The following is a 7,495-nucleotide window of genomic DNA, read 5'->3' as shown; positions in this document are numbered from 1 at the left end:
TGTGTGGCGCACGTTAAATGTCAAAGCAGCACCGCCCTGATATGGCTCTTCGTGGTCGGCTGGGCGTTAAGCAAACAAACAAACAAAAAAACAAAAAAAACCTTTGCATGATTTTCATATTTTTACATTTTCCTGCAGAGTTTTGTATGCTCTATCCAGTGGTGAAAACCGTTTTAGAAAAGAGCAAACACTTTTTGAGTTATAAGCCTGTGACTAAGGTGACCCTCCCACTGTTACTAGACACCCCCCAGACTTATATTAAGCGTAGCGCAGAACCGCGCGAGGTGATATGCGACTCATTTCGTGGTGGAGGGTCACATATATGATATGTTTGGATTAAAAACAGGCTCAGGAAGTTAAAACGAAGAGAGGTACAGAAAAGCGTTCTATGCAGCATAGCGAAACCACTACCGCGCTGAACAGGCTCGTCAGTTTTACTCCGTTATGCACAAGCGGCGGACTACGGTCATTGTGAAAAAATGCAGCGCGTTCAGTTTCATTCTGTGAGTTCCACAGCTTGACTAAATGTAGTAATTTCGCCTTACGCGACTTGTTTAATTTTGTTCTAATGCTTGCATGTTATTTCCTACGAGGAAACTCTTCATATGTAAAATGCTGAATTATAATGTCTAATGTAAAGCGTCATGAGACTGCCATTTGGCGGTGAACAGCGCAAAAAAGAATGTTTTATTATTTAAGTTATTGAGACATCCCAGTGCACTAAGGGATTTATAGAGCAAATCGAGAAAATTCATTATTGAACGAAGCGCATAGCGCTGAGTTTAATAATTATTTTCGAGATTTGCTCTATAAATCCCTTAGTGCACTGGGATTGTTTCAATTACGATATTGTCAGTACCCCCAGAGAAAAAAGATGATTCAAAACGGCACATTTTGCTACGCGCATTTGAATAGGCATAACTGTGTGGTCAGGTCGTGGAAGACTGAAGTTTTGTGTGGGCTGTCTCAAGTGTGTCGTGCTTTCGTCACACGCAAACTCTTGTTTTAATTTCTGTTGGTAACTTCCAGTGTAGCGTTAAGCAAGTACATTTTTTAAGGGGCTTATTGTCCGTCAGGTCTTAATTGCCTATATTGGACATGAATTGGTTTATACGATTCGAGTTTTACGCCCTCACGGCTTTTTGATGTTTGCGTGTTTATGTGGTATCAGCCATCTGCACTTATGGTAGAATGACCAAGATCTTTAACGTGCCATTAAGGTGACACGGGGGTGGGAGATGGGTACCGTCTCTGGGTCTGCACATAAAGTTGACCCGTGTCCGTCCCGGCCCGGATTCGAACCAGCGACCTCTCGATCACAAGTCCAGTGCTCTACCACCTGAGCTACCCGGGCCCCCATGTAGCGTTAAGATAACAAGTGATAATCTTTAATAGAGATCTCATTTGAACTCGGATAAATGGTTGTGCACTTAGACAAGTCATTTGCGATTCAAAACCAGGTTTTGAATCGGAAATGACTTGTCTAAGTGCACAGCCCTTTCTCCGAGTTCAAATGAGATCTCTATCAAAGATTCTCCAGTCGAGCTTCGACGGATTGACTGTGCAGAGTGGTGCCCCTTGAATTGACTCAATGATCGACTGCTCGACGGTTAGGACATTTTCAAAATAAATGTGGTATAATTATCGTGTTATATTTTCACTCATCGAGGAGTATGGTACTAAATATGAACGGTAAGAATGCTCTGAACTCTACACGTATTATATCCCCATCGGTTTTTCGTTCACATGTGCCCAACATGTTTATTTGCTGAGCGGGGTTTATGTCGTCTGCTAGGCTGGAGCAATCGAACAACGTCAGTCTCATTTCAAAAACAAAAATTGCTCGTCATGTTGCATTGAATCTGCACGCATGAGGCAGGATGGTAATAAGTCTTATATATGGTAAGAATGTTCTGAACCCTTCACATTTTTGATTTCGATTGTTCTTGCCTTGTTCTAGAATCTATGCAAGTCGAAAATTAGGCTAGTTGAGACGCAGCGGCTTCTATTTTTAGATCAGTGGCACAGGCACATGCAATCTGTCAGAAAAAAACCACTTCTGCTTTAATTGAGAAGCAGGAAATGTATGGCCATTTGGTATTGTGGAGAATATAAAGTACATGTCATTTATTAATTCTGAGGATGAGAGTACAGTCTCGCTTAGGCAAAGGGCGGAAGAATACGCTCTGTGGAAATGTTAGCGCACTCTTGGAGTGCGCTAACAGTTTTAGCACATCGTCATTACCCAATCAACTGGTTCACATCAGTCATGTGACACCAGTACTTACTGACAATTATTATTATTATTAATACTATTATTATTATTATTTAAATTATTGAGACATCACAGTGCGCTAAGAGATTTATAGAGCAAATTGAGAAAATGAATTATTGAACGAAGCGCATTTAGGGTCAAGCATCATTTGGTAATGTGGAGAAGATGAGCTACATGTCACTAACACGGGGGATGAGAAGAATCTTCTCAAATCAAAAGAAAGGGCAGAAGAATACGCTCTCTGGAAAAGTTAGCGCACTCCAAGAGTGCATGCATGCGTTTGCTAGAACATAGGTTTGACTTCCTCAATCCAATGGTTTTATCTGCTCTGACGAATGGGTATCTGTGAAAACTAAATAAAGTATGATGACGAACGGAATTTCCGAGCTCCTGACACAGGAGATCTGGGCGAAGTAAATCGCTCGCTGGCTGAAACGCATGTACTTATTTGGCATAGTTTCAGAGCAGTTTTGAGCAAATCATTGCATGTGTTTCTAAATTACAGTTCGAGGAATGTCCCTTCAACGTCTTAAAGGCACAGTAAGCCTCCCGTAAACCATCACAGATACTGTCAGGCTTTTACACACAGTACAAACACCCTTCCATTTGAACGCTCACCAAACGGGAACATCCTAGGTGCCCTCCGTAAAGAGCGAGCAATTTTTAAAGAATTAATTTTGCGGATTGTCTCAGAGACAATCGGACCGTGGTGCGTTTTGGCGCTAGACCTAACTTTTAAAATATAAATAATAAATTGACAGCTTGTTACACAAACATTCTTAAATCATACAATAATTATTTGTTCATCAAGACAAGATCAGTAGAATTCGAAGTTTTGAAAGTTTGAAAAAAGAAAAGCCCGGAAGCAGGATCACGCAAGGTCGTGGTTCTCGTAGCAGACGACGGTACGGTTTATACCTATCGCCAGTTCCTCTGAACAGTCAAAAGCCATCGCGAGAGTTCTTGTGAACCACAGCCGTTTGTTGCGTGCATAGTCAGAGGTACATAACAACGTGCTATTGCAGATAAGCTCACATCGAGTCGCATTCAAATTACTAACTGACGACTACATTGTAAAAAAAGGGAAACTGGATCACACGGGTTCACGATGACTCAGGGGTAAGATAAACCACGCACAAATAAATTCTTTGAAAATTGCTCGCTCTTTACGGAGGGCACCTAGGATGTTCTCAAGCGGTGAGTGTTTACATGAAAGGGTGTTTGTACTGTGTGTAAAAGCCTGATAGTATATGTGATGGTTTACGGGAGGCTTACTGTGCCTTTAATTTCCAAATCGTCAGAAAACTGTCCACAATGGCGCCTTAGGTGTACTAACTGTTGAGCTTTGGATCAAAAGGCATATGAAATTGTGTTGATGCATTTGGATGAAAAGACGTAATGTGTCTTTGACATAGCTTAAAATTACGCAAGCACAACGTATTATTTGCATAACAGGGAAGTTAAAACGAGAATATCCTTTGCCAGTAAATGGTTAAGGCGTGTTTGCTTGAGCAAATAATACCTCTCTTAGAAACAATACAGACATACTTGTTTGTACTGTCAAAACAATACATACATACTTGTTTTCACAAAATATTCTCCTTCTTCGCTCATCAGCTGAAACTCCCGCGGTTTTGTTTACGTGTATGGCAGTTTTACCCCGCCATTCATGAAGCCATACGCCGCTTTCGGGGGAAGCATGCTGTATTATGTTGGTTGTTCTAGATTCCACCGATTTATGGATTACAAGATTTTTTCGTGAGCACTTGGTCTTGTGCTCGCGTGCACACACGAATGGGGATAAGGCACTAGCAGGTCTGCACTTTGGAGATCAGAAAACTCGCCACCCCTAACCCACCAGGCGCGGCCGGGATTCGAACCCGCGACCTTCCGCATATGAGGCCAGCGTCTTGTCCACTAGGCTACAGCGCCCAATGAATTTGAACAATTTCCTTTGCGTTTGAAGCCTCGCCGTTCTGATAAAACGTTCACACATGTTTAGTTTAATTGCTATACCTTATTCTGTACTCAACAGGGAAGGACTCAACAGAGAAGTACAAATGAAGAGAGATCCGACTCCTATACATTTTGAATGAGATTTAATGTTGTGAAAAGAGTACTTATCTTTTATCGCCGCTGAATACACTAGAGGGTAAACCTGCCAATTTACTCTTTTCTGATGTTTTGTGAATCTGTTCACTTTTTTTCTCTCCGTTGATAAACATGTCGTTTTTTGGCAGATTGAGAATAACATTGTGCTCTTCAGTGACCGTACAGACATCAAAAGGCTGTGTGATACTCCAAGGCTATTTGTTTCCGTTACCTACAGTTGAAGAGTTTACTTCAACTCTGGAAGTATACCGCGGCTGGCTATTTTGGAAATCTATGTCTAGAGAGGCCTATACAACTAGTAGTTGCATTCAACTGGTGATATCTTAAACTGGAAGTGTTACAGTAAAACGTTGCATTTAGCAGTGAAAATGCTCCTGCATGTATGAGTGTATGCCTGTCTGTCTTCCTGTTTGTCTGTCTGTATCTCTCTCTTTTCCTCACTATTTCCTTTTTTTCTCTCTCCCGATCCCTCTCTCTCTCTCTCTCTGTCTGTCTCTCTGTCTCTCTATCTCTGTCTCTCTATCTCTGTCTCTATCTGTCTCTCTCTCTCTATGTCTCTCGCTGTCTCTCTCTCTCTCTCTATCTCTCTCTCCCTCTCTCTCTCTGTTTCTCTCTCTCTCTCTGTCTTTGTCTCTGTCTCTCTCTCTCTGTGTCTCTTTCTCGCTCTGTCTCTCTCTATCTATGTCTGCCTCTCTCTGTCTCTGTGTCTCGCTCTGTCTCTCTCGTTCTATCTCTCTCTCTCCCTCTCTCTCTCTCTCTCTCTCTCTCTCTCTCTCTCTGTCTGTCTGTCTGTCTGTCTGTCTCTCTCTCTCTCTGTCTCTGTCTCTCTCTCTCTCTCTGTCTCTCTCTCTCTCTCTCTCTCTCTGTCTCTCTCTCTCTCTGTGTCTCTCTGTCTCTGTCTCTGTCTCTGTCTCTCTCTCTCTCTCTCTGTCTGTCTGTCTGTCTGTCTCTCTCTCTGTCTCTGTCTCTCTCTCTCTGTCTCTCTCTCTCTCACTCTCTCTCTCTGATCTTTATCTCTGTGTCTCTCTGTCTCTGTCTCTGTCTCTGTCTCTGTCTCTCTCTCTCTCTCTCTCTCTCTCTCTCTCTCTCTCTCTCTCTCTCTCTCTCTCTCTCTCTCTGTATTGTGCTTGGTTTGTTTGCATGCTTGCTCACATCTTTACTCCGTTGTGATAGACATTACAACTATGGACACAGACACACGACACAAACATTTGATAAATGTACACAAAATACAAGCTATAAATGAAACTCACCCGGCAAGAAGCACGCAAGCAGGACACAGAAGGACGTTACCACGTTCATGGCTGGTTGATCTCTGGTCAAAGGTATCCTTTCCTGTGTGTTCTAGCACCCAGTGAGGGTCACTCTTGTATTCCACGAAACAATCCTAAAGGCAACAACTCATTTCTCCAAAATGTCTTACATTGCAAGAAGTTTATTTTACAGCCAAAAAACCTCTATAAACTATGTCAGTTATTTGGCACATACTTTGAAATTAGCCTTATGTCAGGATCTGATTAGATTTCAATGAACAAATTTCTGGTTTAAGTATGTTGCCCACAAAATCATGAACACATGCTTTGTATCTTTATTTTGTCAGAACATGCTTAGAAAGGGTGTCTTAATTGAAATATGTTACACGCACAAAAACAACCAACAATTAAAATTGACACTTCAAAACATAAGACACGTAACTTGAAGTAATAGACAGTGACAATGTCACAACAAAACGCACACTGCTCCTCCCTGCCACAACTGAAAACCTAGACTGAACTGGGGACTGTTTTTTCCACTGATTCTGCCTATATAAGTGTATACCTTCCGGGTAGATTTCTTTCTCTGACACACTGAAGTAAAGAGAGTATGCGCTCTTCGTGTCAGATGTTGTCAGGTGATAAAACATCCGTGTGTTGCACCACACTTTGAAGTAATCCCACACTTTGAAGTAAATTACTTCAAAGTGTGGGGATGTGCCCCACACTTTGAAGTAAACCCATTTTTTACTTCAAAGTGTGGGGGGATCTTCCCACACTTTGAAGTGAACTCAGTTTTTACTTCAAATTGTGGGGGGATCTTCCCACACTTTGAAGTAACTTACTTCAAAGCGTGGGACTTTTGCATCGCCTGTTTGAGCCTGATGATTTTGTCCAAAAAAATGGCAAAGTCTTTTGGATGAGTGAACAGAAAAAGTGAGCGAGCCAAGAAACATAGTGATGTTTGTTATCAGGCTTTAAGCAATGTCCCATTGTTGAGTGTGACGAAAACTCGTGGTGACGATTTTAAAACATGTTGGGTCACGCATAGTCCAATCTTACATGGTCCAACCTTACATGGTGCAACCTTACATGGTCCAACCTTACATGGTCCAATCTTACATGGTCCATATATATTATTGGACCATGTAAGATTGGACCATGTAAGATTGGACCATGTAAGATTGGATCATGTAAGGTTGGACCATGTAAGGTTGGACCATATAAGGTTGGACCATGTAATATTGGACCATGTAAGATTGGACCATGTAAGATTGGACCATGTAGGGTTGGACCATGTAAGATTGGACCATGTAAGGCTGGACCATGTAAGGTTGGACCATGTAAGATTGGACCATGTAAGATTGGACCATGTAAGGTTGGACCATGTAAGGTTGGACCATGTAAGGTTGGACCATGTAATATTGGACCATGTAAGGTTGGACCATGTAAGGTTGGACCATGTAAGATTGGACCATGTAAGATTGGACCATGTAAGGTTGGACCATGTAAGGTTGGACCATGCAAGGTTGGACCATGCAAGGTTGGACCATGTAAGATTGGACCATGTAAGATTGGACCATGTAAGATTGGACCATGTAAGGTTGGACCATGTAAGATTGGACCATGTAAGATTGGACCATGTAAGGTCGGACCATGTAAGGTTGGACCATGTAAGATTGGACCATGCGTGACCCAACATGTTTTAAAATCGTCATCACGAGTTTTCGTCACACTCAACAATGGGACATTGCTTAAAGGCATATGTACGCGCTCCCGTGTTTACAAAGTGTAGTTTGCCCATAATCGATGTCAAACGCACCATAAGACCATATAATGACGATATGTCACCATG

This window comes from Littorina saxatilis, linkage group LG8 (genome assembly GCF_037325665.1).
Source record: "Littorina saxatilis isolate snail1 linkage group LG8, US_GU_Lsax_2.0, whole genome shotgun sequence".
In the NCBI taxonomy this organism is placed as follows: domain Eukaryota; kingdom Metazoa; phylum Mollusca; class Gastropoda; order Littorinimorpha; family Littorinidae; genus Littorina; species Littorina saxatilis.
The sequence above is the reverse complement of the archived record's forward strand: the minus strand, read 5'-3'. Positions refer to the sequence as shown.